Here is a 10,172-nt window from a genome sequence, read left to right on the forward strand (position 1 = left end):
ATGCAAAAGTCAGAGAATGGATCCTCAAACAGCATTTTAGCACACAGCTCTAAAATGAACACTGAAAAAGTTCAGCCTATAAATTCCTCTGATTGTTTGCCATTATTACAGCAGCACATATTTACAGTATTTACAAAGGCTGTGTTAACTGTCCTATGAGTAGAAAGTAATGAAACTCATTGGAATTCAATAAAGTATGCTCCCACCTAAGAGGCCAGGACTTAGCAATTTGGAGGAATCATAACATGATTTGCTTTTTATTTTTACCAAAACAATGCAGACATTCTTCAATATCGTCATACAAAAATCTTATTACACCACAAACAGCTACTTAACATAATTTGTCATTTTCCTCTATTATTTAGTCTTATTCTAATCACTCTGCTGAAAGAAAGAAAGAAAGAAAGAAAGAAAGAAAGAAAGAAAGAAAGAAAGAAAGAAAGAAAGGGAGGAAGGAAGGAAGGAAGGAAGGAAGGGAAGGAGGAAGGAAGGAAGGGAGGGAGGAAGGAAGGAAGGAAGGAAGGAAGGAAGGAAGGAAGGAAGGAAGGAAGGAAGGAAGGAAGGAAGGAAGGAAGGAAGGAAGGAAGGAAGGAAGGAAGGAAGGAAGGAAGGAAGGAAGAGATGTGGCAGAAAATCAACTTTTTTCATGACAAATGTTTCTGAAGCAAATAAAAGTTGAGAGCTGAGGCTGGATTTTCCCATGTACTGTGCAAAGTATGGCAACCCATTAAATTAGTTTGATCAGAGGCCATGGCAGGACCCAGAAAACCAATGTATGGCACTGCTAAGAGTAGCTGTATAGCACTGCCACCAAATCTGAGACAGGCTAGTGTCCTATCCAAGCTGACAACTGTAGAGTTGTAATAAACTTGAACACCAGAATCCCAACTGTAAGGATTTTTACTTTTACAGCAGCCATCGTTATACATAATAAATACTGGTTATTACTGAATACAGATTAATTCATTAATTATATTTCTCTTCCAGCATCTCTGAGTATTGTTCAAATATAGGACTGTATCCAATTGTAGCCCTCTGTTGATTGGAGTGGAATCCATGAGTAAAACAAATTCCACACCCCTCCAGGCGTGCCTCAAATCTTTTCGGGAGAATTGGGGGACTGTCTGCACACATTTGGAAGGCATATGGGGTAGTACAGTAATGCTTGGAAGAAAAAGGAAAATTATCATTGTATGAGCAAAAGATGTTCATGTAAATTTGGCTGTAGCTCACAGCAGCACACACTGCAGACCAATATTAGAGGCAGCGTCTCTGGCATATGCACGCGTTGCATTATTTTCAGTTTTAAGAATCAATGATTCACCAGAAAACTTTCTGTAATGAGATGTTCCTCGGGCAAAAGGGCAACAAGTTGTGTGGATCATAATATTTGTAACTGTCTTATTAACTGTTTATCAGTGTCTTCGGCATTCCTTTGCTATACCCTGATTCAGCAGGCAGCATTTCAAAGGGTCTATATTAACTGGCCAGCCAATATTCCAAAAGGCCTATAGAAGCAAGTTACCAGTGATCAGGTGTCAAAAGCAAGGTCTCCGTCACAATCTCCAGACACAGGTAACAAATTTTGCATGGATGCTGCTTACAAAAATGCTCATAAATGTTGACTGCCACTCCACGTGTCACTACACAGCTTCTCCTAACTCCTGCTAGCTCTAGTATAAGTAAAGATTCCACTGTCCCTAGCTTGCTATGCAGCACAAGATCTTCAGGTAAGCAGTTTAGTCCTGGATGAATCAAGGAAGATGATTCAGCTCCTGACAGATCACACTGACTCATAAGTGATGAATTGGCTTGTGATAAAAAATGTGGTTACCTTTAAAGAAAATAACTTTTTTTCAGATGTCTTGGAAACTGTGGTGACTCTTTAGTGCCATTTAAGAGCATAATTAAGAGGAACATCTGCAATCTTAAGAAAATGAACCAACATGAGACAGGAAAACTGCTGTTTATTTCTGACCTCTGATTGCCACCATTTTGTGAAGCGGTGTCATTAGAAAATGGTGACTGTTGTTTCATTTGAGGATGGCGTATACAAGATCCATCTGAAAAGAGTACAGATGTCATCAGTCCTTATTTGCTGACTCCAAACACATTCCCATGTCCATATCTGATTTTCAAGTGCGTCTGTGTAGAGACTGAAATCTTCCCAAGTTGCTGGTTCACAGTTGCAAAACCTACACATTTCTCAGATGGAATCGAACACTTCTCTTTTAAAGTTTGCCTGGGAGCTGCTGGCTGTCCTTCTAATGCATTCTCCCCCTCCCTCTGTTGCTTAGCTGTTCCACTGTTTGTATTAGGAACATGTTAAAAGGAAATGAATTTCCATCCATTTTTGATGTCTACCTTTGGCGTCTGCTATCTTTCCAACGTTCTTTTCAACCTAGACTGTTGCATAGCCTTTAAAATCCATCTATTTTTTGGTAAACGAAATAATACCGAGGTACCTAAAGATCTGAATTTCAGGGGAAAAGTGATTGGCGAACTGCTTTGTTCTGTCTCTTTGTGGAATATTTGGGGGGTGGGCGGCAATGAGAAAAGACTAATGTTTTTGAAAGCGCACATCCACACACCCTCTGAGAGAATGTTACAAGGAATACTTTTTTCCCATTCTCATAAATGGTGGTTTAATTTGCAGGGAAAGTTTGATGGGAGTTGCACTGTAGTTTGAGTTGCACTTAATTATATGTTTACCTCCCACTCTCCTTCCCCAAGTGAAAAAAAAGAGAGGCTACCTTAACTGGGAAGCTCTGCAGTAGCCTTTGCCTGTCATTTTTAATCAGGTTGTTGGAGGTAATTTTTGTTATGCCCCCTCATTACTGTGTTGTTTATCAATAGGTGCGCCAAGTGTCACTAGCTTTTCTCATCAAGCCAGGTCTGACAAAGAGCTGCAGCGCATGGGAAAGAGGCAGCTAGGTGAAACTAATGCCATAGATGTTTGATTCATTAAGAGCTTATTGTTAACGGGGATGTCTGGTTGTAAAGGCTCAGTCAAGCAAAAGAGTGCAGAGTAATCAGTCGGATTTATAGTTTGCAGGGCTTAAAAAAAAAAGAAAGAAAGAAAGAAAATCAACATAAACCTTTTGGATATCGCAGGAAAGGGGAGGTGGGGCAGCCCTAACCTGAGACCTGCCAAAGAAGGTCATGCGACATGAAGGTTGCCTGTTAGGTTGTGGAAGATAGAGGAGGATTAAAGCCATATGGCTGGCACAGCCTATCATACCTTATGACTTAAGATAACAAAGCCAAGCGTTGTGCTTAGCTGGCTTTGACTGACATCATCCATTTTAGTTTATGTTGGTCACCTCCGGTAACAGGAAAAAAATGGCCCAGGCTAGATAACATTTGCCTTCTTATTTTTGTATTAAGATGCCTTACAGCTAGTATTTTTGAACATTATGTTGGGGGCTTGCTTTCTTTTTTTAAAAAAAGAAGAACTAGAGGTTTGTTCTTCTATCAGCTTTCCTCCAGCAACTGTCAGGCTCTTTCTGTCTTGCTTCCCCCCCCCAGCACCACCCTCGCCTCCCTTGTTTTCAGTTTCTACCTTGCAAATGAGAGGCAGACTTATTCAGAACCAGATGTAAGGCTCCTAGAGAATGAGCATAAGCTGTTGTACTTTAAGCCTAATGGGAAGTTTTATATGCAAGGGCCTTGAACTGATTAGTATAATTCCCTCTTTAATACAGCTGTCCCTCCAGATTAAGGTAAACCAAATGTTGCAATCAGAGATTAGTGTACCTTGCCAGTTATTAACATCCCCGGTTGCTCAGTAAGCACGTCAGACACTAATGCTGTGTATTTATTTGCTACTTCCACCCCTGTAACTTGAACTTCTGCACCTGTCAAAGCATTCCAGAGCGCAGAGAGAAAGAGTGAAAAGCAGGCTGTATATTATCGGAGAGCAAAAGTTCTATACCTGTACACCTGTTTTGTTTTGTCAAAACCTAAATCCCCCTCTTTTTTTATTTTTCCCTTGCCAAAACTACCAGGTGATTTAATCTGTCACTCTGCTGGGTTTTATGAAGGAAGACTTTGTATGCAAAACTGCATTTGTTACTCTCGTATGGCTTATTTCCCTACAGCAAAGCTATCCTCCTTAAGGACATTGTTTCCTGATTTCTTTTCCTTTTTTATATAAATGGTAATGGTGGGGATTTTCCTTCCCCCTCCCTCTCCCAAGGTGGTGGCTGGGAGTTAAAAGAATCAGCAATTTTCTCCTGCTGGGCACTAATCAGTGAGTAGTGCCTGTCTTTACAAGGTGGGTCACGCAGTTGTCTTAATACATTTGGCAGGATATCCTCCCAGCCACACAGATGTCAAAAAATAGAAAACTGTAAGATCTAGGCAAAATTTGGGAGTTTCCATGCGCTGAAAAGCTGGTTATGTCTTGAATATTCCCTCCCCCTGTACTTATTTGGCAAATTACATTAAAATCCTGGTGAAATGATGGAATCATCAAAGAATCTCCATGTACAGAAGAAAACAATGTGCAGAGTTTTTTTTTTAATTAGATGTATCATGATACATATATATGGGATCTGAGAGACTAATGACAAATAGTAGAATAATATGTGCATGTTCTTTCAAACAATCAGTCGCCATCATATTGCTTAGCTACCATGCTAAATGTTCATGTTTCCTTTATCTTTATACTATTAAAACTCTGGTTTCTATAACCTTCAAATGGGTGAAACAGTATGTCATAGGGCAACAATTTTTGAACCAAGATACTTCAAATGGGCTAACTTACAGAATGCATCCAAATTCTGGGACCCATTACTCCTGTGGGATTGAAATTTGGGAAATTTGTGGCTGATTTAGCACTGCACTGCACTGCAGCAGTCAGCCCAGTTCATGTGATCATCATGGGCATATTCCTGACCTCTTTCCCACCTTCCTCTGTTCCTTGTATCCAATTGGCTGGTGGCAAGGCCTGATGGGCAAGTTGTGATTGGCTGCTTTGGAAACAAGGCAGAAATCTGAAATCTCTTAACAGCAGTTGGTGATGAGGGAAAGATGAAGGAGTGACCTGGATGCCTGCTGGCAAGGTAGGGCTGGCTGGGGGGATGCCAGTGGTCAATGGATGAGCCCTCTTACTCCCTCAAGGGAGGGGGCCCTTAGGGACACACCAGAATGGGGAACAGGGGCATAGTTTTTCTCACAGTCCATGGTTCCCTTTGTTCCACCTCCCCCCAGCAAAGTGGCAGGCAGTTCCACTGGTCAGCTGAGGAGAAGGAGGGGGAGGGGGAGGATGCTTCATTGGGGCTCTCCTGAAGGTTGTGAGGGGAGGGCAAACAGTGCAAGCCTATATTATATGTGGAAAAGGAAGGAAGGAAGGAAGGAAGGAAGGAAGGAAGGAAGGAAGGAAGGAAGGAAGGAAGGAAGGAAGGAAGGATTTCTGACAGCTTTCCACTAGAAAAGTCAGTGGGGAAGCTGGCAGCAAGTCATAAGTTTCTCCCACTCCCACTGCTTTTTTGCCCTTGGTCATTCTGTTTCTCTGTTTAGGTAAGGAAATATGAAATGATGACCCCATAGGTCACGGGTTGTCTAGTTAGTCATAATATTTCCGGTCATAATATTTCCAACAGTAAATGCCTGCAAGTCATATCTGGGAAATGTTCAGTTGGAAGTATAATTTATCAAATACTTATTCATATGTTATACTTTGGGAATAATCCCAGTTTGAAAATATCAGGTACTTTTTTAAAAAAAAATTGTAGAATAATAATATTAATATTTTAAATCACCTAATTGCCAGTCATATTTTGAAACCATTTAAGTTATTGTGAGAGGAATATGGATTATCTAAAGGTATGGAATGGAAGGATATCCAATTAAAAGAACTTTTGCTTTCTCAATTTGGTTGAGGTATATTAGCAGCATGTAAAACTCCTAAATTACCATCAACATTGACATTATGTTTGGATGACTCTAAGTCTATAGTATTTTTATAAATAATTAAAGTGTATTGCTAATATGGATGTTATTTGCAAAAACTTTGGAATGAAGAGTTGGAATAACCCTTATTAACAAATCAAGGAGTAAGGGTCTTAAGAAACATGTTTCTTAAGGTCTCAAGATGAGTCTGAAAAAAATGGATTATTTCCATGTTTATTGGATATGTCAGAGAATATTTTAAAAAGGGATGGCTTCATCTCCATTATGCTTGAATTGTAACTTGATGGAAGGGATATAGGTTTGCCCGCACTATCATTCCAGTTTAATTTTATATACATAAGTTTGTTAATATGGTTTCAAGAAGAGTAATGCAGTTTAAAGATGTGTATGCGATTTTCAATTATACACCTCAAATGTGGAATTTATCAATATTTACTATGTGTGGACATAGCAAAAGAAAAAAGAAAAAAAATTGTTTTAAAATGGAAAAAGAGTGCCACCCCAGCTTTATAATCTTGGATTGATGACATGTGTTTGCTCTCTGCTTATGAACTAACTCTTAATTGACATAATGGGAAGAGTGATCAATATTACTCTGTGAAGTCAAGGTTTAATGGTTTGTTTAAAAACTGAGATTATATATGTATGTGTGTGTGTGTGTACACACACACACAACCACACATACATATTTTAATTTTTTTTTCTGTTTTATGTACACTAAGGCAATAGCAATTAACAAACCCCCTGAAACTATATTGAGTGGTGCTTACCCTTATAATACACGCACATATGCCTGAAGCTACTTAAGGAAAAAACTGACAAAAAGTCAAGAAAGCAACTGTGCCTTCCTTCTGAGCTTTGTAAAATTTATTCCTTGCTGTATATAGCCTGCATGTGTGTATTAAGTATAGATTTTGTGGAACAAAGTTCCTATCTCAGGAATTATGTCCTGCAGCTTACTGAAGATGCTAATGAAGTCCTAAGAAGGGATAAAGTTTGTGCCGTACCACCCAACAGTTGAATGGCTTTACAATCCATCTTAATTGTCATCCTTATTTCAGGTTAGTGATAAGGCTCGATGTTCAGTTTAAAAGTGACAGCATTGACAAGAAAGCAAGAGAAAGGGCGTGGGCCTGGACTTGTGGTTCTGGAGGGGTGATCTGCTCTGACCTGTCGTATGTTGATATGGACAGTCTATAACAGGATTTGAGTTGTCATGGGGTCCCCAGGCAGCTGAAGAGAACAGAGGGCCTGTCCTGCATTTTCCTGTTAGGATCCTGACACGTGAAACATTGATGAACTCAGCAGAACAGTGAATAGGAGCTTTTTGGCAGCTGAGACACAAGGGCTAAAGCTGCAGGTCAGAGATAACACGATGGCAGATCTCCTTGAGCACACAGCTACAAGCATGCTGTCTTCTCTCCTGAGTGCAGGAAACAGCTCATGTTTAATGCGCTCCCTTTATTGTTTATCCTCCTTTCTTCTAAAATGAAACTTACATATTGGACCATTTGGCTTTCCTCTTGACTCTCCTTCTGCCGCAATTTTCTTTACCATTTTTCTTTTCAGAAAGACTTTCCAGGAAGCACAAATTAATCTTGATAAGGAAATGCTAAGGTGATACTTGGGTCATTTTAATATATTCATTGCATTTTTTCTTTCATGGAAAAGAAGGATGTGACTGGTTGGTCACTTTGGAGTCCCACAAGCTTCTCATTCTGTGTGTGTGTGTTTAAAGATTTCCCTTTGCTTTTTCCTTTCACATCCTTTAAAGTGGAGGCCTGTTTCAGGAAGGTGGTGGTAGAAGATGTAAAAACACTTTCAGTAGCAGCTGGGAGAGGAAGGAAGTGCTGGGAAGGTAACTGATAACAGCTCTCTTACCCTTCTCTCCAGCAATATCAGGTAAATTAAGTTGTTTGCTTTTCTTTATTCTTTTTTTTTAAACTCTGAAATATTCTGGCTGGTGTAGAGCTGTGTCTCTAAAGCTGTTTCATTTTAAGCCAACTTTTTTTTTTTTTTTGCACAATTTCCAAATGCAAAATAACTGTTGTGAGTGAGTGAGCATTGTCGTTCATTCAGTGATGTCAAGCCAGCATCCTGTCTTAATGAAGACAATGAAGAAGCTTCTATCATGTTTTGGCATTAGGGTTCAAATTGCATTCCACTTTCAAGTATTTATGGATGAATGACTCAGAGAAGTTGGGTGGATCTTCAGAGATGGAGAAACAAGGCTAATTCTTTGACAGTTAAATCTGAGAATGTAAGCTCTGGAAAAGGACTGGGGAAAAAAAAAATCAGATCCCTGAGATCCATTTACAGTCTGGCAATGCTTTATAAGAAAGGTGGTCACTTCACAAGCCACAAGCCACTTGTGGTCCCCAGTTCCATTGTGCAGCCTGTAAAGCCTCATATTGTAGCCAAGAACATTAGACATATGGTTATGTCTAGGTGGCCACTTGGAATCAAGTTTGGCACAAGGGAATGTTTACCTGTAAAGCTCCCCAATATTAACTTCGGCATCAAAGCACTAAATGACAGTGGTGGGTTTTTCAAATGGTTTGACAGAAAACAAGCCAAAGAGAGATACATTAAGCCTCTTTATGCTTAATGCATTTATTTTATGTTATTTTTGAAAAAGCCCTCAATGGAAAAAATACTGAAAATTCTGCAGTATACTTCCAGTAGTACCCACGTGTCACCCCCTAAAACCCTGTAGCCTGAGGCCACATGCTTGTCCCTACCTGAAGTTCAAATGTGTTTGGCAAATGATCACTGCAAGAAATGCTGCAAGGGAGAGAAGGAGGTCATAAAGAGAATGAAAGAGAAGAAAAAGGCAATGTCAGACAGAGAGGGCAAAAGAGGGCTCCAACAGAATGGATAACCTCATTTATTTTTTCTCAAGCCCCATCCCTTGCGTGCTTCTACCCACTAACCGGCATGTAGTGCCCAACAAACATTACTTGACAGGAAACTAGTTGCCCCATTCCTGCTTTTCTCTAAGCATGCAAGTTTGCAACATTCTCATTTTAAGTTTTTTCTAAATTATCTTTTCAGTAGTAATATCTATACGATGGCCAGTTTGGTGTAATGGTTAAGGCATCAAGCTGGAAACTGGGAGACCGTGAGTTCTAATTCCACGGGCGACTTTGGGCCAGTCACTCCCTCTCAGACCAAGGAAGCAGGTAAGGACAAACCACTTCTGAAAAATCTTGCCAAGAAAACAGCGGGGTCTAGTCCAGGCTGTTGCCAGGAGTCAAGACTGACTCGGTGGCACCAAAAAACAAAAAACAAAGAAACAAATTTATATGCCACCAATAATGTATTATACTTCATTGTTTTTGTACAGAAAAAATCTGAATCTTTCTCCATGTTTTTTACATGGTAGTCTTTTCTGGAGAGGGAATTCACCAATTCCCCACTTAATCTTATGCAGTGTGAGTGGACTTCATACAAATGGTGTTTCTCTTACTGTCTTCTCCATTCCGCATTCTCTTCAGATCTGCTCCATGGGATCTCCCAACCTTTGCAGCACAGCTGGTTTTGTGTCCAGTGGGAAATAGACAACTATCCCGTTCACCAACAGTGTTCATTCTTCTGACAATTTGATACAACTCTGCAGCACCATCATAGTATAGTGATAGAGTAGAGGTGTTATGTACAGAAATGCAATTCAGTCTTCAGTTCAAAGGATTTCAGATAACAGGCCTAGTAGGACCTTCTCCGTGTTACCTTACCTAAATGATGGTGGAACTTATTTCTTTGACAGATTTATCACCTTTCTTTCTTTATGATTTCTAGGTGGGCTCTGAAGACCATCCATCCTGCTTTGGAAACCTTTGAATCTTGCTAAAAATAAATGCCTATTTTAAATCAATGCAGGTTTTTAATGTCACATTGCATTTTTATTGCTTTAAAGTGTATGCCTACAGTTTTCTCTCTTTTGCTTTTGCTTAACAGACTCTTAGGATATTTAAAGGGAAAAACCAAACTCCTGGAAGCTCCCATCCTATCAGAGGATACAATGGCTGACAATCTAAAGCAGTGTTGCACATGTAACTTCACATGTTGGGGTGTTGGGATTGGATCCCAGCATCTTATCCATCTATTTTAAGTTTTGCTGTAAGATCAAAGTTTCAATTGCTTCATGGGATCTCCAGAGGTCAATAGTGTGGAATTTAAAAAATGGAGTTTGTACTGTGGCAATCAACCTCCATGACAGAAGTCTATAAATATGGTATATTCTTGCTTCTCATAAA

The 10,172-nt window shown here is 39.7% G+C and overlaps 1 long non-coding RNA gene across 1 annotated transcript; it reads left to right on the forward strand.

The window, feature by feature from the left end:
- Window positions 1-7,382: 7,382 nt before the first annotated feature.
- Window positions 7,383-9,781, forward strand: LOC148215078 (uncharacterized). The gene is made up of 3 exons (XR_015796913.1): window positions 7,383-7,818; window positions 8,971-9,098; window positions 9,715-9,781. It is a non-coding gene; the product is annotated as an uncharacterized LOC148215078 (long non-coding RNA).
- The last annotated feature ends 391 nt before the right edge of the window (window positions 9,782-10,172 follow it).

This window comes from Python bivittatus, unplaced genomic scaffold (assembly GCF_059951505.1).
Source record: "Python bivittatus isolate LINGU-HERP-01145 unplaced genomic scaffold, Pbiv_v1 ctg000480_np1212, whole genome shotgun sequence".
Lineage (NCBI taxonomy): Eukaryota > Metazoa > Chordata > Lepidosauria > Squamata > Pythonidae > Python > Python bivittatus.